The sequence below is a fragment of the Tursiops truncatus genome, chromosome 8 (genome assembly GCF_011762595.2).
Source record: "Tursiops truncatus isolate mTurTru1 chromosome 8, mTurTru1.mat.Y, whole genome shotgun sequence".
NCBI lineage: Eukaryota > Metazoa > Chordata > Mammalia > Artiodactyla > Delphinidae > Tursiops > Tursiops truncatus.
Window position 1 is genome coordinate 66,332,665 of NC_047041.1, and position 21,256 is coordinate 66,353,920.

Consider the following 21,256-nt stretch of genomic DNA (forward strand, 5'->3'; position numbering starts at 1 on the left):
CAAAATGTCCTAAGGTAACCTTTCCTATATGGAAAAGACCAAAAGCAGCGATAGCCCCCCAGGGCAAATGAATCGCTTGAGATTGGCAGACTAAAAGAGCAAACACCTGAATGCTAGGGGTCTAGATGTAGGAAGAATTTCTGAAGGGCCAGAAACTTGAGGGATCATTTGATGAGCTTCTCTCCTTATAGGCATAAAAGAGAGACTGTACCAGCTTGAAGACACAAAATACATGATATAGATATAACTGTGAAAGAAAAAGAACAAGAGGAAGCAGCTTTTAAAAGGAACCAGAGGGATGAAAATGAACCTCCTGCAAATGCAGCTGAGAGAATTGATCATGTGAGCCTCATACAGATAACAATTATTTAAATTTGGATTAAAAAAATTTTTAATTGTTTTATAGCATTTTTTTGGAAAGTGTCTCAAAGCATACAGTAGTAAAAAAAAAAAGAGCTTACTCTTTTTTTTTTTGGCGGTACGCGGGCCTCTCACTGTTGTGGCCTCTCCCGTTGCGGAGCACAGGCTCCGGACGCGCAGGCTCAGTGGCCATGGCTCACAGGCCCAGCCAGTCCGCAGCATGTGGGATCTTCCCGGACCGGGGCACGAGCCCACGTCCCCTGCATCGGCAGGCAGACTCTCAACCACTGCGCCACCAGGGAAGCCCAAAAGAGGTTACTCTTGAAAAACTCCAACTGGAAGGGTACAGAACCATGAGATCAGCTTGAAGTTTTTATGCTGAGAGCCCTCCCCACCCCCTACAAATATGGTGAAGGCAGCCACACAGCTCAAAGTGGTAGAGAAAATAATTCAGGGCTGGAAGTGCAGCTGGAAATTTAAGGCAGACATACTGGGAATGAAAGAACCACAGAAGCGTAAAAATCTGAGCATAAACTCTGCTCAGTTAAATTACACACGCATGGGGGGAGACCCCAGGTAGCCCCTATGGTGGATTATAGAAGAATTGAAAGCTACAGGGCGTAAGATCTATGAGTTTGATGCTTTTTAAACTGAATGTATTCCCCAACCATACAGCCCAAGCAGCAGAAAGCTGAAGCCCTTACTGGCTTGGGATGTCAGAGAGCAGAGACCACTACAGAAAGACAAAATAGATACTAGGAGGGAATCCCCAGAAGTAGAGGAACCACAAGGCAGATCAGCTCCAAAATCTGAGTATAATCTCTGCCCCAATTTTTGGCTGACCACCAAACTACACAGGTGCAAGAGAACACTAACCCTTACCCCACTCCCCAGGAGACCAAGCTAAAAAAACAAGTAGCTGGAAGAAAAGAACTGAGCACAGATATCAGCTGTCTCATACTGTGTAGGAAACAAAGTATGCAGATTGAGTCCAGGCAAGTTAATGGTCCACTAGAACAGAAACCCCCTGGGCTTCCCTGGTGGCACAGTGGTTAAGAAACCTCCTGCCAATGCAGGGGACACAGGTCGAAGACCTGGTCCGGGAAGATCCCACATGCCGCAGAGCAACTAAGCCCATGTGCCACAACTACTGAGCCTGCGCTCTAGAGCCCGTAAGCCACAACTACTGAGCCCGTGTGCCGCAACTACTGAAGCCCGCGCACCTAGAGCCTGTGCTCTGCAACAAGAGAGGCCACCACAATGAGAAGCCCACGTGCCGCAACGAAGAGACCCCCCCCTCCGCTCGCTGCAACTAGGGAAAGCCTGTGCGCAGTAAGAAGACCCAATGCAGTCAAAAATAAATAAATAAATTTTTAAAATATACATTAAAAAAAAAAAACCCTGACAATCCTCAAAAGAACACCAAAAATTTCAACCAAAAATTACGAGATCCAAAGAAACAAGACGGTAAAAAGGCAGTCAATGGAAACTGACTCCAAGTAGGTCCAGATGTAGGATTTAGCAAATAAGGACTTCAAAGCACATATTATAAATATACTTAAACAATTACAGGAAAGTATATTCAAAGCATAAAACAAGAAAATGGTCTTAATGAGTGGCAGAAAGGGAATCTCAATAGATAAGTGAAAACAAAAAATGAAAACTCAGCTCTAGCTGAAAAGAACTAAAATGAAAAATCCATTAGATGGGCACAATAGCAGATGGAATGACCAAAAAACAAAAAAACAATCAAGGAACTTGAAAACTACCCAACCCATAGAATAAATTACCCAACCCATAGAATAAAGAGAAAGATTAAAGAAAAACAACAGCTCTGCAGACACAGATGGGACAGCATCTAATGATACAACATGTAAGTAACTGGAGTCACTACTAATACACTCAACAAAATGGAATCTCAAAAGCATTATGATAAATGAAAGAAGCAAGACTTAAAGGTTCCATACCATATGATTTCATTTATATAACATTGTCAGAAGGACAAAACTGTAGGGATTATAGATAGAGCAGCAAGACGTTAGAGCGTAATAGCACAAGGTAATTCTGGGGGGTGATGGAATTATCTGTAACTGGATTGTGGTGGTGGTGGTAGTTACACAATTGTATGCCTCTGTCCAAACGCCTAAGAACGGTACACCAGAAAGAATTTTATTGCACTGAAATTTAAAAAGAAAAAAACAGCAGCAGAGATGTTTAATAAATATTTACAAATGTCAAACATATTAGCATGACATAATTAAAGCACTTTTGGATCAAAACCCCCACATCACACTGCCCCCCTTACCATCCCAAGCATACTTAATCCACAGCCACCCTCCCACTGCCGTAAATGACACACACACATTTTTGATCATGAAAACTGGTGAGAATTTTTCTACTTCTGCCACAATAGTAAGTGACTTAGAGAAAAGGTTTTGGAATCAGATAAAACTAAGTTGTATGACTTTGTACAAGCTTCTTAACCTCTAAGACCTCAATTTCCTTAAATGTGAAATGAAGAAAATAATACAATTCTCTTTACCATTATTTTATCTATTACTAATATAACTGCCAATCAAATTATTATAAAGAATAAATAAGGGGAAGACATATGGGAACATATGTTTATGTATGACTGATTCACTTTGTTATAAAGCAGAAACTAACACACCATTGTAAAGCAATTATACCCCAATAAAGATGTTAAAAAAAAAAAAAAGAATAAATAAGACAGGACACCTTATATAATAACACAGTGCTGGGCACATTGCTGACTTTCTCTAGTAGACTACCAAATACAAATTTTGCATAATATTTCATTAGTTCATTTATAACTTTCCATTTGCCTTTTGAGATCACCAGGGACGATGAGAATTCCTAGACAGTCGCTCAACATTTACTGAGCATCTATAATGTGCTAGATGGCTGGAATAAAAAGGTGAATATGATATCATCCATGTCCTGGTTTAAATAATAATTATAAAATAATCACAACACAGGGAACAGGGGAAGAATGAGTGAGGATACGATTTCTACTCATTTTGAGTTTTCCCAATTTCTCCAAGGTACACCTGACCTTCCCCTGTTCTACTGAACATTAAAATTTCCTTAGACTTTTACAGGGTCATCAAAGAGCCATGTACTTTGAACACAATAGCTGGCAACAGTTTCAGTAGCTAAATCAAAACCTTATGTCATCCGACTTTGCTGGTGGCGCAGTGGTTAAGAATCCGCCTGCCAACGCAGGGGACACACGTTCGAGCCTTAGTCCGGGAAGATCCCACATGCCGCGGAGCAACTAAGCCCACAAGCCACAACTACTGAGCCCGCATGCCTAGAGCCTGTGCTCCGCAACAAGAGAAGCCACCGCAATGAGAAGCCCCCACACCACAACGAAGAGTAGCCCCCACTCACCGCAACCAGAGAAAGACCACACGCAGTAGCGAGGACCCAACACAGCCATACGTACATACATACATAAATTAATTAATTAAAAAAAAACCTTATGTCATTCCTATAGTAACTATGATGTAAAACATATTTCACTCAGCTTAAAAGTAAATTTTAATCTCTGGAAGAACAGACAAATCATCCTAGTTTCTAACCTCTCTGAAAACTCCTTCAGTTATTTTTACCAGAATATTCTTGCTGTATCCAAGAAGCTTAAAATTAAATTTTTTCTCTCATTTGGACATAACAACCTCCTTTCTACATAACAAATTACCACAAACCCAGTGGCTTACAATACCATATACTATCTTAGTTTCTGTGGGTTAGGAATCCGGCATAGTTTAGCTGGGTCCTCTACAAGGCTACGTCAAGGTGTCAACCATAATTACATCCTCATTTGGAGGCTCAATTGGGGAAGGATCCACTTCCAAGGTTACTGAGATTGTAACAATTCATTTCCTTATGGCAGTAGGATTCAAAGCCAATGATGTAGATAGTCAGTCTGCTAGCCAAATGGAGTCTTATGTAAGATAACTAGGAAAGTAACATTCCATTACCTTTAGCATATTCTTTTGGTTAGAAGGAGATCACAAATTCTGCTCACACTCAAGGCGAGGGGATTATACAAAGGCACGAACACCAGGAGGCAGGGATCATGGGAACTACTTTAGGGTCTATCTTATTGTCCAACACATTCTGCCTAGGTACGTCACTGAAAGTTTAAGATTCTGCTCAGCCCTTGTTCTAATTATACATACCACTATACTAACACACACACACACACAACACGTACATCTCTTTTATCTCCTTGACTTCACAGCACTACTTGTCACAGCAAAAACCTAGAACCAATCTAAATGTTCGCCAGAAATGAATTGGTTAAAAATTTCCACAGTATCATGCAACCAGTAAAAATGAGATACATACTGATAAGAAAAACATTCCAAGATATAACGTTATGCTAAAAAGCATAGTACAGATATGTATTATATACTCCAATATATTTTAAAAATATGTATGCAAACACTCATCAATGTTTTTATATGTTTTTTAAAATGTCTAGAAATAACACATAAAACTTCTAACTAGTTGCCTCTGAGGAAAGGCTGAAATGAGAGAAAGACTTACTTTTCATTGTATCTCTTATACTATTTGAATATACCATACATTGTTTTCATAATTGGGAAGAGGGGGCTACCGTTAAGTATTTGGAAATGGCTTTGTTATCAAAATTTTCTTCCTTGTTTAATTTTACTGCTTACCTATAGTTTTGTTTTTTGTTTCTGATTGCTTAAATACGGTCAATACATATAGTAGGGGAGGAAAAATATCTTTTTCCCCTACCCTTCTAAATTTTCAACTGGGATCCTTGTAACAAGACATATTAACAAGAGAAAAGCATACAAGTTTATTTAATGTAAACTTTACTCAACACTGGAGCCTTCATAAGCAAATGAAGGCCCGAAGAAACAAACCTGAGTGTTCTTATGCCAAGTTTGATGAAGACTGGAATATCATGGAAAGAGTATAGTAAATTGACAAAAACTTACTAGCATTATCTCTCGTTCAGATTTCTATGTTCCTTCACCTTTGCAGCTAAAGATGCTCCTTTCCTCTAGGCATAGGGACACCTCTCATGAGGGTTTTATGACCTGCTTTAGAGGCAGGTCAGAAGTTCCTCCAGCACATGCTGTTGCTCTAATTCCTTCTGCTTAAAATATTCAATATGTGAAGGTGCCATACTTTGGGGTAGCATGTTCTGAACTCCATCATTATGCACTGGTAGAATATGTTTCTGCCACATGTCTTCCCTTAAACTGTAAGACTCCTTGAGGGCAAGAACAAAGGATAACTCATATGTGTGTTCCCACAGCTTAGTATACACGCTATATGTAAACTTTTACAAAATGTTCTCATTAATAAAATTAAGATGAAAGAAACCAAAGGCATTTCATTTAACAGAATACACTAGAGAAGAGGAAATGCAAATTATGAAGATTTATAGGGAGTCTTTAACTTAGTTGCTTGTCTTTAAAAAGAATAATATTGTATAATCATACCCACCAATCATGTGAATCTCATCCTCAAACGAGCAAGAAGTATCTAATGCTAATACTTGCTCTTAGGAACTATACACTAAGAAAATGGTGTTAAAAGAGGGAACATAACAAATACCCCTGGAAACATTTTTAAAGATATTATCAAATGACTCCTAATATTCCCCAAAAGATTCCTCAAAGCTGCCTAAATCTCATAGAAGCACTTTCAGATGTCAAGACTTATATTTTTCTTATTTGCTGCAGTTAAAATAAAGCAAGTAAATAATGCTGAGAACTTTATTCAGGATATTTTTGTATCCTGATTATATCAGTTAGATTATATCTGACTAAATTTTATGTAACTAGTTCCAGGATATCAAATTCAATTGACTTATGCTTTCATTCAAAATCTATTCATTGAGTACTTAGTACCTTTTCAGGCATTTTGCTAACTGCTAGGGATACACTAACAAACAGATTTAATAAAACTGCATGAATTTTCCACTAAAAGTAGGGTACTTTGTCTATTTAAAGGAATTCCTTATCAAATCCACCAAAATGTAAGACTTCCAAAGTCAGCTCATATTCAGCCCTTGATCTTCCAGAGGTGACCTGGAGATAAAATCTCTGAGTTCATTGATTTTATTACTGTTATAGAATTTCTACTGAAATTTTGCTGATTTCTTGTTTAAGACATTAACACTTCAAGAACCATTTCATTTATTCCCCCACCCACCTTAAACAGCTCAATCAATGTTTGAAAATCTTTCCCTATCTTAGGCATTTTCTAAATACCTACATTACATAATTAGCATTATAATGAACTAGATGCTGTTTATAGTGCTCAATTCTTAAAACTCACTAAAAAGCATATATGATTTTTTTAATTTTCTAAAAAAACTTAATGTTTTATTTTCTATGCATATGTCCCTATTTTTCCTTTTCTTCTATGACTAACTAGTATTGCCTTCAAAACCGGAAACATCTTAGTTGAAGCAAATCACCTTGACGTAAAATTTAATATAGGCAAATCTCCAATAAGCTGATGAAGTGCCTAAATCAAAGGAGATTACATTCAACTCCTAAGAACCAGCACCCTTTAAACAAAGTCAGACTCAAACAATGTTTTATTTTTTCCTCCATGACCCTTTAAACAAAGTCAGACTCAAACAATGTTTTCTTTTTCCCTCTGAGAGGCTTTTTTAATAAGTTACATTTTTCATATAACTATTAATATGCTGTTGCATTTTGACCCATTCATTAACCCATTACCTTCCATTCCTTTCAGATTTTTGCTTGTTTACCTGCCCTCAATTCAATAGGCTAGAAAAGGCCCTAAGTATGATTCAAGTTCTAGACTGAAGTATTACCCAACAGAACTTTGTCTGATAATGGAAATGTTCTACGTCTGCACTGTCCAAAAAGTAGCCACGGGCTACATGTAGCTATAAAACACCTGAAATGTACAATTGATGAAATGAATTTTCTATTTTAATTCACTTAAATTTGAATAGCCATATGTGGCTGTTACTACCATATATGATAGAATAATAAGCAATGACCAATACATATCAGAATGGGTTCCGAACAATAAGCTCAAACCATCCTCCTTTGGAAAGGTTACCAGACTGGTGGTAGGTATGAGATATGCCTCAGCACTAAATGAACTATACCAAAATACGCAGTGAGATTTTTCAAGCAGGATAGAGGTACAGGAGCTAGATGCTAGTATCTAATTCAGGAAGCCTTGGATAATAAGGTGGATTTTCATATACATTTTCTACGCTAATCCATATATCAAGCCTACAAGACACAAGAGGTATCCTCTATTATATAAAGGTGATTTCTTTTTAAAAACTGAGAAACTGGCTTAAAGGGATTATGTTATTTGCCTATGTCACATAGCTAATAAATAAACTAGGACTCAAATACATATCTGTACAGTCAAATTCAGTGCTTCTTCCACCATACTATACTGTCTCTCAAGTTTAATACACAACCCATCAAAACGCTATGCCCAGAAAATAAAAAGTGCTACTGGTCACATTTCAAATCACTAAGAGACAGATAGCTAGATGACAGATTCAAGGTTAGATAGAGAGGTTCTAAAATATTGATCAACTATTTCGGCAGAAGATCCTTTCCTTCCTCACATATTATCTCTCCCAAATTCCACATTATTAAAAAAAAATAAAAGTAGAACACAAAACCATAAAGAATTAAGAAAAAAATATAAATGAACATTTATCTGACTCTCAGAATAAAGAAGGAATTTCTAAGCCTCAAATCAGAGGGAAAAAAATATGAGAAACAGGAACGTGCAGTCAGACACTTTATGCTCACATTTGCAACAAAGACTAGTGAAAACTTCATCAGGGATCAGAATTGGGACTGCAGACCACTTTCAAAAAGCATTAGGTTAGACTACATAAAAATTCTAACTATAAAAGATAAATGAAAAGCTATAAAAATGTATATAACAAATAGATAAGATTTTAATCTTAAATATAAGGAATATTTATAAATCCATATTAAAAAAATCTGAACACTGTGATGGAAAAACACACAGAGTTCATTAAGTCAGCAATTTACAAAAAGAATACTGGCTGCCAAAAAGGGGAAAAGAGGAAATATTCAACCTCACTAGTAATATAAGAAACCCAAGTTAAATGTGAGATGTTTAACTGATCAAATTGTCAAAGATTTCTTGGTTTGTTTTCATGATAACCAGTGATGGCTAAAGAAGAGGGGAAAAGGCTACTCAGGCTTGTGGGAATATAAACTGTAAAACCTGAAGGGTGTCACACATTTTAACACAAGAATCCCACTTTTAAATTTTTATCCTGAGAAATATGTTTATCAAAGAATTTATAGTGGAAGGGGAAGGAGAGGGAAAGGGGGAAGGGGAGGAGGAAGGGAATGTTCATTTTTAAATCTAGTTATGTATTTGTTATATTATTTTAATTTCTCAAAATAAAAAATTTAAGTCATTACATACAGAATGATCCCAATTGTGTGTGTGTATGCACGTGTATGTGTATACATGTGTTTATGACTGGAAGCAATTATCATTGGGTCACGGGATTAAGATGCCATTTTCTTCTTTGCTTTTTGGTGACTGTCCCAAATTGCATGCAATACATTGCATGTTCATATTCAGAAAGAAATTACTCCAAATAATCTACTTTTATAAGTAATTTTTCAAAGTACTCATAAAACAATTTCAAAACCAACAAGTATTCAAGGCTACTGTTAAAAAGTATCATTCACTAGGGAAGCAAAGATGATCAAAGATGTCATATCACTCTTATTCTAAAATATGACACTTTTTCCCTTTCTTAATGTTTTCAATTCAACTAACTTGAGTAGCTGCACATACATATATAAACAATGCACATACATGTATATAAATAGTACTATGTATATATTACACATACACAAAAAATGAAAACGAAAAAGAGATTGAGTTAAAAAAATAAGTAAAAATGGAAGTTTTGCTGTTTTCTTCATATGGTACAATAAATAAGTTTTATCAAACTCAGGTAATGAGGCCTAATCTGCAGTTTAGTTATCTCTTCCAAACACTAGAGTATTAATGATTTTAAAATACTTCCAGTATTACAGTTTTATAACTTCACTAGTCTCTTAATAACTAAATATTCTCTCTTTGAAAAGAGAAACTCACGCAATTTGGAATATTCAACAAGAAGAAAATAATAGTGTCCCACAGTTACCCATCTTACAGGAACTTCTTTAGGAAAATTCTAAATTAACAAATTAGGAGACAAAAGGACAGAGCAGACTGCATTGCTTGCTCTCAAGATGTGAGAAAAATAAAATTCAATCCTGCATTGTATAAAGCAAACTGCCCTGAATGAAATAATTACCTTTAAAATAATTCAGCACTATTTGCATGACCATCTAAGAATGAGAAAAGTATAAAAACATTTTGTTGCACAATTATGCCCTGAGATACTTCCTCAGGTATCTGAGCTTTTAAATTTATTTTTAACATAGTCCACAAATAGAAAACTCAGGATAATTTTCTATTCATCTGCTACCAGCAATGACAGTCAAAGATCTTAAAGAAAAATAATCCAAATTAATAAAAATAAAAAAATTTTTAGAGATGTTAACAGTATCCCAATAGACGGTTTTTAAAATGTCATGCCATTTCTCTCTACAATATATTCTCTTTTCTCTACTGTTGCACCTGGCATTCAAATTACAGAGAATAGAGGAGATGGCCAAGATGGTATAGTAGGAAGACCCTGAACTCATCTCTGTCCACGGACACACCAAAATTACAACTACTTACAGAGCGACTATCTATAAGAACAACCTGAAGATTAGCAGAAAAGATTTTCCAAAACTAAAGACATAAAGGAACGACATGAGAGGGGTAGGAGGGGCGGAGACACAGTATTGTCAGGACCCACATCACTCAGTCAGCAACCCACAAATGGGAGGAATATCACAACTGGTCCTCCCCAAGGAGCAATGGGTCCAAGCCCCACAGCAGGTTCCCCAGTCCAAGGGGTTGTGCACCAGGAAACAAGCCCCCAGAATGTCTAGCTTTGAAAACAGGAGAGCTTATATTTGGGAGCATGGGAGGTGGGGAAGGGGTGTTAGGAAACAGACTCTGCTCTTAAAGGGAGCACACATAATCTCAACATGCTCCAAGTCCCAGACCAGAGGCAATAGTTTGAAAGGAGCTTGGGCGAGACCCACCTGCTGATCTTGGAGAGCCTCCCAGAGAGGTAGGAGGCAAATGGGACACCCCTTGGGGGAGGAAATGATGGCAACAGCCATTTTGTGGAGCTTGTTCTACCATGATAACACCAGTACAGACAAGCTCCATTTTGGAATCCTCCCTCTAGCCAATTAGTGCCAGGGACCCAACACAACCCTCCAATGAGCCAGCACCAGCCCTGTGCCCACCAGGCCCTGTAGAGAGCCACACAAGAAGCCAACCCTGCCCTCCAGGAGGCTTGCAGCCACCACATAAGGCACAGCTAACTGGACAGCAGACAGCCCTGCCTACCAGCACAATCACAGTACTCAGCCCCAGCACAACATAAAGGTTCATGCAGCCTACATAAGAGGCACCTCTAGAGCACAGAGCTCTGGTGACCAGAGTGGAGTGTGCTGCTGGGCCCCATAGGACATCTCCTACATGAGGCCACTTCAAGATCAGGAAACATAAGCAGCCTACCTAATACACCAAAAGAAATACAGCGATTTGGCCAAATGAGGAGATAGAGGAATATATTCCAAATGAGTGAACAAGACGTATAGCCTCAGAAAACGAACTAAATGAAGTGAAGACAAACAATCTACCTGATAAAGAGTTCAAGGTAGGTAGTGATCATAAAGATACTCAACAAACTCAGGAGAAGAATGAATGAACATGGTGAGAAGCTGGAAATAGCTGGAAAATACAAAGAAGAACCAAACAGATAGCTGCAAAATACAAAGAAGGACCAAACAGATACAATAAAGTGAAATAAAAAATACACTACAAGAAACCAACAGTACATTAGATCATACAGCAAAACAGATCAGCAATCTGGAAGACAGTACTGGAAATCACCCATGCTGAAGAGAAAAAAACAAAAGAGAATTTTTAAAAATAAGCTTAGTTTAAGAGACCTCTGGGACAACATAAAGCATACTAACATTATAGGGGTCCCAGAAGGAGAAGAGGGAGAGACAGAGGGCAGAGAACTTACTTGAATACATAACAGCTGAAAATATCCCTAACCTAGGAAAGGAAAAGACACTCAGGTTCAGGAAGCACAGAAAGTCCCAAACAAGATGAACCCAAAGATGTCCACACCAAAACAAATTATAATTAAAATGGCAAAAGTTAAAGATAGAGAATCTTAAAGGCAGTGAAAGAAAAGCCAACTAGTTACATACAAGGAACTCCGAAAAGACTATCAGCTTTTCAGAAGAAGCTGCAGGCCAGAGTGACTGGCCTGATATATTCAAAGTGATGAAAGAAAAAAACCTAGAACCAAGAATACTCTATCCAGCAAGGTTATCACTCAGATTTGAAGCAGAAACAGACTTTTACAGACCAGCAAAACCTAAATGAGGTCAGCATCACTAAACCAGCTTTACAAGAAATGTTGAAAGAACTTCTCTAAACAGAAAAGCCACCACTAGAAATATGAAAATTATGAAAGGAAAAATATCACTTGTAGAGGCAAACATACAGTAAAGGTAATAGATCAACCATTATAAAGCTAATAGGAAGGCTAAAGACAAAAGTAATAGTATATATCCATAATAAGACACAACAACAAAAAGATTTTAAATATGATGTGAAAAATATTAAATGTGCAGGGGGTAAAAATTCAGGGTGGTTAGAATCTGTTCAAAATTAAGAGATCTATCAACTTAAAACAATCACATATGTGTGTGTGTGCACACACACACGTGCATATAGCTATTTGTTAACCTCATCATAACCACAAACCAAAAACCTATAATAGATACATACACACAAAAAAAAATAAAATTCAAACATAACACTAAAGACAGTCATCAAATCACAAGGGAAAGGGCTTCCCTGGTGGCGCAGTGGTTAAGAGTCCGCCTGCCGAGGTAGGGGACACAGGTGCAATCCTGGTCTGGGAGGATCCCACATGCCGCGGAGCGGCTGGGCCCGTGAGCCATGGCCACTGAGCCTGCGTGTCCAGAGCCTGTGCTCCGCAACGGGAGAGGCCACAACAGTGAGAGGCCCGCGTAACGCAAAAAAAAAAAAAAAAAATCACAAGGGAAGAAAGCAAAAGAAGAGAAGAACTACAAAGAACTACAAAAGCAACCAGCAAAGAATTAAAATGGAAAAAGTATATACCTATCAGTAATTAACGTAAATGGACTAAACGCTCCATTCAAAAGACAGTGGCTGAACAGATTAAAAAAAAAGAAAAAACCATATATATGCTTCCTACAAGAGACTCACTTCAGATTTAAAGTTATATGCAGACTGATATTGAGGGGATGGAAAAAGGTATTCCATGCAAGTGGCAAGGAAAAGAAAGCTGGAGTATCAATACTTGTATCAGACAAAATAGACTTTAAAACAAAGACTGTAACAAGAGTAGAAGAAGGACATTATATAATGATAAACAGGTCAAGCCAACAAGAGGATATAACAATTGTAAATATATATGCACCCAACATAGGAGCACCTAAATACATAAAAGAAATATTAATAAACAAAAACAGAGAAACTGACACTAATACAATAACAGTAGCAAACTTTCACACCTCACTTACATCAATGGACAGATCATCCAGACAGAAAATCAATAAGGAAACATTGGCCTTAAATAACACATTAGACCAGATGGATTTAATAGATATGTATAGAACATTTCATCCAAAACCAGCAGAATACACATTCTTTTTGGCACAAATGGACATATCAGAAGCTAGGCCACAGAACAAGCCTCAATAAATTTAAGAATACTGAAATTATATTAAGTATCTTTTCTGGAAACAGTATGAGACTAGAAACAAACTACAAGAAAAAGACTACAAAAGACACAAACATGGGAAGGCTAAAAAATCATGCTACTAAACAACCAATGGTTTACTGAGGAAATCAGAGAGGAAATCAAAAAATACCTGGAAACAAATGAAAATGGAAATACAACAATCCACATCTCTGGGACACATCGAAAGCAGTTCTATGAAAGAAGCTTGTAGTGATACAAGCCTACCTCAGGAAACAAGAAAGCTCTCAAATAAACAACCTAAACTTACACCTAAAGGAACTAGAAAAAGCAGAACAAACAAACCCGAAATTAGGAGAAAGAAAGAAATCATAAATATCAGAGCAGAAGTAAATGAAATAGAGACTAAAAAATTAAAAATTTTAAAAATTAAACACCAATGAAATTACGAGTTCTTTGAAAAGATAAACAAAACTGATAAACTTTTAACCAGACTCATCAAGAAAGAGAGGGCCCAAATAAATAAAACCAGAAATGAAAGAAATAAAATCAGAAATGACACCACAGAAACACTAAGGATCGTAAGAGATTACTAAGAACAAATATATGCCAATAAAATGGACAATCTAGAAGAAATGGATAAATTCCTAGAAACATAAAAATCTCCCAAAAATGAATCAGGAAGAAATAAAAAAATATGAACAGACCAATTACCAGTAATGAAATTGCATCAATTAAAAAAAACAAAAACTCCCAACAAACAAAAGTCCAGGCAGACAGCTTTACAGGTGGATTCTACAAAACATTTAAAGAAGAGTTAACACTCATCCTTCCTAAACTATTACAAAAAAATTGAAGAGGGAGGAATGCTTCTTAACTCATTATACAAGGCCATTATCACCCTGAATCCAAAACCATGCAAAGATACCACAAAGTAAATTACATGCCAGTATCTCTGATGAACACAGATGCAAAAATTCTCAACGAAACATGAGCAAACTGAATTCAACAATACATAAAAAAGGATCATATACCATGATCAAGTGGGATTTATCCCAGGGATACAAGGATTTTTCAATAAACGCAAATCAAAGTGATACACCACAGTAACAAGCTGAAGAATAAAAATCATATTATCATCTCAACAGATGCAGAAAAAGCCTGTGACAAATTTCAAATCCATTTATGATAACAACTCTCAACAAAGTGGGTATAGAAGGAACATACCTCAACATATTAAAGGCCATATATTACAAAACCACAGCCAACACCATACTCAACAGTGAAAAGCTGAAAGCACTTCATCTAAAATCAGGAACAAGACAAGGATGCCCACTCTCGCACTTTTATTCAACATAGTGTTGGCAATCCTAGCCATAGCAACCAGACAAGAAAAAGAATTAAAAGGAATCCAAATTAGAAAGGAAGAAATAAAACTGTCCCAGTTTACAGGTGACATGTTTTAAGTATAGAAAATCCTAAACACATTACTAAAAACCGCTAAACTAATAAATTCAGTAAAGTTGCAAGATACAAAGTCAGTATACAGAAATCTGTGCATTTCTATACACTAACAATAAACTATCAGAAAAAGATATTAAGAAAACAATCTCATTAACAACTGCATCAAATAGAATAAAATAACTAAGAATACATCTAAGGAGATAAGAGGCCTGGACCCAGAAAACTGTAAGACATTGAAGAAAACTGAAGACAACGCAAACGAACGGAAAGATTTACCATGCTCATAGAAAAATTAATATTGTTAAAATGACCATATAACCCAAGGCAGTCTAAATCAAAATACCAATGGTATTTTTCACAGAACTAGAACTAGTAATTCTAAAATTTGTATGGAAACAAAAGATCCCAAATAGCCAACAATCTTGAGAAAGAAGAACAAAGCTGGAATATCATGCACCCTGATTTCAAACTACACTACAAATCAAAGCAGACACACAGATCAACAAACAGAATACAGGACCCAGAAATGGACTCACACTTATATGGTCAATTAATCTACAACAAATGAGGCAAGAATATACAATGAGTAAAAGACAGCCTCTTCAATAAATGGTGTTGGGAGAACAGGACAGCTACATACAGACAATCAAAATGTACTAATTTTTCATAGCATATACCGAAACAAACTCAAAATGGAATAAAGACTTAAATGTAAGACCTGAAACTATAAAACTCCTATAAGAAAACATAGGCAGTAAGCTCTCTGACATAAGTCTTAGCAATATTTTCTTGCATCTGTCTCCTCAGGCAAGAGAAACTAAAGAAAAATAAACAAATATGATTACATCAAACTAAAAAGCTTTTGTACAGCAAAGGAAACTATCAACAAACTGAAAAGGCTGCCTACTGAATGGGAGAAGATATTTGCAAACAACATATCCAACAATGGGTTAATATTCAAAATATACAAAGAATTCATACAACTCAACATCAAAAAAACAAACTACCCAATTAAAAAATAGGCAGAGGACCTAGACATCTTCCCAAAGAAGACATACAGCTGGCCAACAGACACATGAAAAGATCACTAATCATATTAAAACCACAATGAGATACCACCTCACACCTGTCAGAATGGCTATCATCAACAAAACAATAAATAACAAGTATCGGCAAGGATGGAGAAAAGGGAACCCTCGTGCATTGTTGGTGGAAATGTAAACTGGTACAGCCAGAAGGAAAAACAGTATAGAGGTTTCTCAAAAAATTAAAAACAGAACTGCCATATGATCCAGCAATTTAACTTCTGGGTATTTACCTGAAGAAGACAAAAACACCAATTTGAAAAAATATGTGCACCCTATGTTCAATGAAGCATTATTTACAAGAGCCAAGGTATGGAAGCAACCTAAGTTCCCATCAATAGACGAATGGATAAAGAAGATGTGGTATATAAATACAGCGGAATATTTTTCAGCCATTAAAAAAAAGAAGCCTTGCCATTTGCAACAACATGGATGGATCTAGAGGGTATTATACTATAATGAAATAAGTCAAATACCATATGATCTCACTTATATGTGGAATCTAAAAAACAAAACAAAATGAAAACAGACTCACAGATACAGAGAACAAACAGGTGGTATCCAGAGGGGAGACAGGTGGGGGGTTGAAATAGGTGAAGGGGATTAAGAGGTACAATCCTCCAGTTACGAAACAAGCCACAGAGACGTAATATACAGCATAAGGATATGGTCAGTACTATTATACAGTAAGTTTTATCAGGACAGATAGTTAATGGACTTATTGTCATTTCACAATATATGCAAATGTCAAATCACTATGTAGTATACCTGAAATTAACATAATATTGTACATCAACTATATTTCAATTTTTAAAAGATTACTTAGAATACCAGATGTGTCAATGGATAGTCAATGCCAACATGAAAAGAAAGAGGTTCCTCCTGTTCATTGTGGACTAGAATAAAGAAAAAGAAAAAAAAACTTTTGTAATTTCCAGTGGAAGAGTCATATTGTCAAGGCTGCAAATAGCCATTTGAATTTGTTCCCTACAAATGAGACAGCTAGATGTAAATGTAAATTCCCCTGATGTGTCTTAAGATCACCAGACAGCATGCTATTTTCTGAGCATAAACACAGTACAAAGTGCTAACAAGTTATATTCACTTTACTATTTACATAGCCCTTGTGTATATTTTATTTAATTTCATTCTTAAACTCCTGACAATTGTGTTCTACCTCCATTTTTCATGTGAGCCAACAACAGCTCAGAGTAGTTAAGTAACTTATGTCATAAAGCTAACAGTCGGCTTTAAACACAGATCTAAGTGATCCCAAATAAGGTATTCCAAGTATGATTACAATGAAAAGAAAAGTATGATTACAATGTTAAATGACCTTAGAAAAGTGTTATTCATAGTTTCTAATCAAGTACTTCAATTAGTACTTCACTATGACAGACTCACCCTCAACCAAATAACAAATGTTAATTTCAGTTCACGACCAAAAGTACTAACAGACCATTCATTTCAACTACAAAGATAAAAATAAGTACCATGTAATCAGATATCTTACATTTTTAAACAGAAAAATATAATTAAACTATTAATTAGGATTTAAAAAGATGCTTTTATTGGCATAGATACCTTTTAGCATCTTACAAATCTTCAGAAATCTTCTGACATAAGGTCACATATTCCACATAAAATCTTTCCTCTTTAATGTCAAGTTTCTACTATTTCAAGTATTTTAGCTCATTGTATTCTCACTGCTTACATCGAACATTTACCAACCTCTTAATCCTCTCCCAAAGAGGATCTCTTTGAATTCTGATTGCTTACCTTCCACCTCTGAGCTCTAGATTGCTACCTGCTTAACAAGGCAGTTCTCAGTTTCAAGATGCCAAAGCAAACCAGAGCAAGCCATAATAGGGAAATGCAACATTAGCTTAAACCCTAATAAACATTCTATCCAAGAGGAGACAAGATTTCAAAATAGTTCTTCTTCCATTAATGAGCATCCTTCTCCCTTACTGTGGGTTTATAACCAACAAAGAAACAAAGGAGTCAGACAAAGGTAAAATTATAGCTGAAATCAGTGGCCAAAACAGCTACCTATTAACTTCAATTGTAAATTAAACTTAGAACTGTATACGTTTATTTTCTTCTCCCTCATAGGGTCCAGGCTGCTCAGATAAATCCACCCTACAGGGGAGTAGAGAATGTTATGTCCTAAGAATTGAGAGCTCTAAAAACAGAACCAGATGTCACTGAGCAACAGCATACTCAATTCCTTCTCCAGTCCTCACCTAATCCTTCCTTGAGAGGGCATCTCACCCAAGGAGTTGAAAGAAGGGGGAAAGCTACTTCCAAGAGAACTTCCTTACTTTACAAGTCATGTAGAAACATGGGGAGAGGAAAATGATGGTTCTTCCTTCAACAAACATAATCTCCAAAAATACATAACAGATTCTTCAAGATGTTTTTTAAACTCTCAAAGAGGAACATCTCACAGAATACACATCTTCTCCTATTTCACTTCCCACACCAGAGAGAGGCAAGGATTGGGTGAAGAGGTATTAGACTAACTTGACCTAAGAAGACTGGGCTAAAAGAAAGAAAACTAAGTCTGCAAACTCCCAAAGTAGTCCTGATTAAAAACCAATACTCTATTTCGTTACTCTAGGAGGTGGGTGAACAGATGAATGGATAAAGATGTGGCGCATATATACAATGGAATGTCACTCATCCATAAAAAGGAACAAAACTGAGTTATTTGTAGTGAGGTGGACACACCTAGAGTCTGCCATACAGAGTGAAGTCAGAAAGAGAAAAACAAATACCGTATGCTAACGCATATATATGGAATCTAGAAAAAAAAAAGGTACTGATCAACCTAGTTGCAGGGTAGGAATAAAGAGGTAGACATAGAGGATCATAGAGGATGGACTTGAGGACATGGGGTGGGAGGGGGAAGCTGAGGCGAAGTGAGAGTAGCAACGACATATATACACTACCGAATGTAAAATAGCTGGCTGGTGGGAAGCAGCAGCATAGCACAGGGAGATCGGCTCGGTGCTTTGCCATGACCTAGGGCTGGGATAGGGAGGATGGGAGGAAGGCTCAAGAGGGAGTGGATATGGGGACATGTGTATGCATGTGGCTGATTCGCTTTGCTGTACAACAGAAACTAACACAGTATTGTGAAGCAATTATACTCCAATGAAGATCTATTAAAAAAAACAATATTCTATGTAGTCTTTGCATAAGTTATGATAAATTTAGTTGTAAAAAGCAGAGCTCTTTGTAAAACTGCACGGTAGACTAAGTGGTACTTGACCATTTCTATCCTGCTTTTTCAAACTCTCTCCTTCACCTAGCCTCCTTTCTCACCCTTACTCCCATGGAAGACTTCACCTTGCCCTCTATAAGCCTAAGATTCACTTCTTTCCTAGGACTGACCTCTAAACTCCCATTCCCCGCAGCCCAACTAAGAATGAATCCGATTATGTGATTAAAGTACTTCCCACTAACGGATAAATGTGGTTTAATCCACGGGGCTCAATTCCACAAATATCATTAAGCTCTCCTATGTATAAGGCACTGTGTTTAATCAATCAAAGTACCTATTCTTCTTAACAAGAAAAACTAGCTAACTCAAATCAATCTTGTAATGCACAATGTAAAAGAGAAGCACATGAGTGCTTGCTTCACCTCACACTTTCCCCTTCCCATTTCTTCCCCTCACGATGCCCCTCCCCCCTGCACCATCAGCCACGGAATAAAATCCAAGGAATCAATATTGCTTCCAATAAAAGTCAATTACTGGGAAGACAAAGTGTGATGGTACAGCAAACAGTAAACATTCAAAACCATAGATGAGTCAGTAGAGGGTCTTCTAGATTTATTTTACATATTAATCGCAAATACAATAAAGGGCTTCTCAATAAATCAATTCCCTTACAAGATACCTTTGCTTTGCTCAGAACCCTCAGTTATTAAACCATATATACTGAGAGGGTTTTTCTTCAGTTATTTCCAGTTAAAATATTACTAAGTATCAGTTCAATCTGCCCTACCACAGTTAAAGGCTATTAAACTTGCCTATTAAACTCACCTGTTTTCAATTAAGAGTTGACATTTTCCCCCAATTACTCCTAGGTCTGAAATTCCAAACTAATTGGCATACTTACTTTAAATCTTTTTTTTTCCAGTTGTAAAATTTATTAATTCTTACTCATAACACAGGTCCAAACCTGGAGAGCAGGATACAACTACTGACAGGTTTGGGTTTGCTTGGGCCACATGAAGTTATTTTTAACTGTTTCGAGTAGCTGTCAATATTTTTAAAAGTCAGGAGACCCGCAAGCAAAAATTTAGATTTCCTGTGTTCTCTTGAGAAGGCTGAACACTGGGCCCATATTCATTATGGCACTGATCAGGTGAACGTGAGAACTGGATATCCCTCTTAGATGAGGCATAAACTCTTTAGTGTATTTCACTCATTTTTATTTTCATATGTGTAGTATCTGGAGGCATGTGAGTTTGCTATTCATAACCTATTCCTCTGAAAGGTGCATAATATTTTCCAGATCACTTCAACACTTCACTAAGCCACCTAATGTAAAAAGCCATAAAGCAGGACATACTGGTTTGTAACTCCATGGTTAATAATAAAAAATTTTCACAAGGCTTAGAAGAAAGGTTGAGAAAGAAAAAAATTCAGATTGGTGGAAGGGTGACATACAGAATGTAAAAAGCCCATCTGAAAGTTTTTTTGGGAGAAAAAAAAAGGTGAAATCCCAAAAACATTGTCAAGACACTGAAAGCTTTCCTGACTCCATGGTTCCTTGCCATACTCCATGCTTCAGAACCTTCCTTCCCACTTTTTTATGTGTAATAGCAGTTAGGTCATAAACTCCGAGAAATGTTAGGAAATTTATGAAACACATTTACACCTTCAAAAATAATTCTCCTCACACACTTTTTTAACAGTCTTTATCCACCATCAAATCCTCCCCCAAGTATTTTCTACTGCTCTCCGCTTTGTATTCTAATGACAACTAGAGTCCTCATTTTCAAGGCTTGGGCTTCAGTCCTGGACGGGCTCTCCAGTACAGAAACTTTTTTGGCTGGTATAGTTGCACTCCTTATTATATCTCTTATACCAATTTCTACAATCTATTTCATTCAAAATTTATCTGTAACTCCCTCTCTAAAGTCTTGATCAAATTGTAGGGGGAGTGTACCCAGTTGTCCAAAGAAAATCAATATACTGTGATTTTTCTCTGATATTGTTAATTTAAATAAAAAGCATGAAGACTCTTAAAGATTAAAAAACATTTAAGTAAATTTTATATGCTAAGTGCATAAAGCGACAAGCGAGTGATGCTCTATCTTTAGCATGTCAGGACTAGTGACTTATCATGAACTCAAAATACTGAGGAGAAAG

The 21,256-nt window shown here is 36.6% G+C and overlaps 1 protein-coding gene across 9 annotated transcripts in view; it reads right to left on the bottom strand.

Annotated features, from left to right (window-relative positions):
• The window catches only part of BTBD10 (BTB domain containing 10), a 72,283-nt gene that overhangs the window by 50,224 nt on the left and 803 nt on the right, over positions 1–21,256 (bottom strand). Inside the window, exon 1 of one of the 9 annotated variants that reach the window (XM_019947977.3) lies at positions 16,699–16,719. The exons of the other annotated variants lie outside the window; for them this stretch is intronic. The gene's annotated coding sequence lies outside the window, so the exon portion shown is untranslated. Of the gene's footprint in view, positions 1–16,698; positions 16,720–21,256 lie in introns of those variants that run through there. 9 annotated transcript variants of the gene reach the window in all.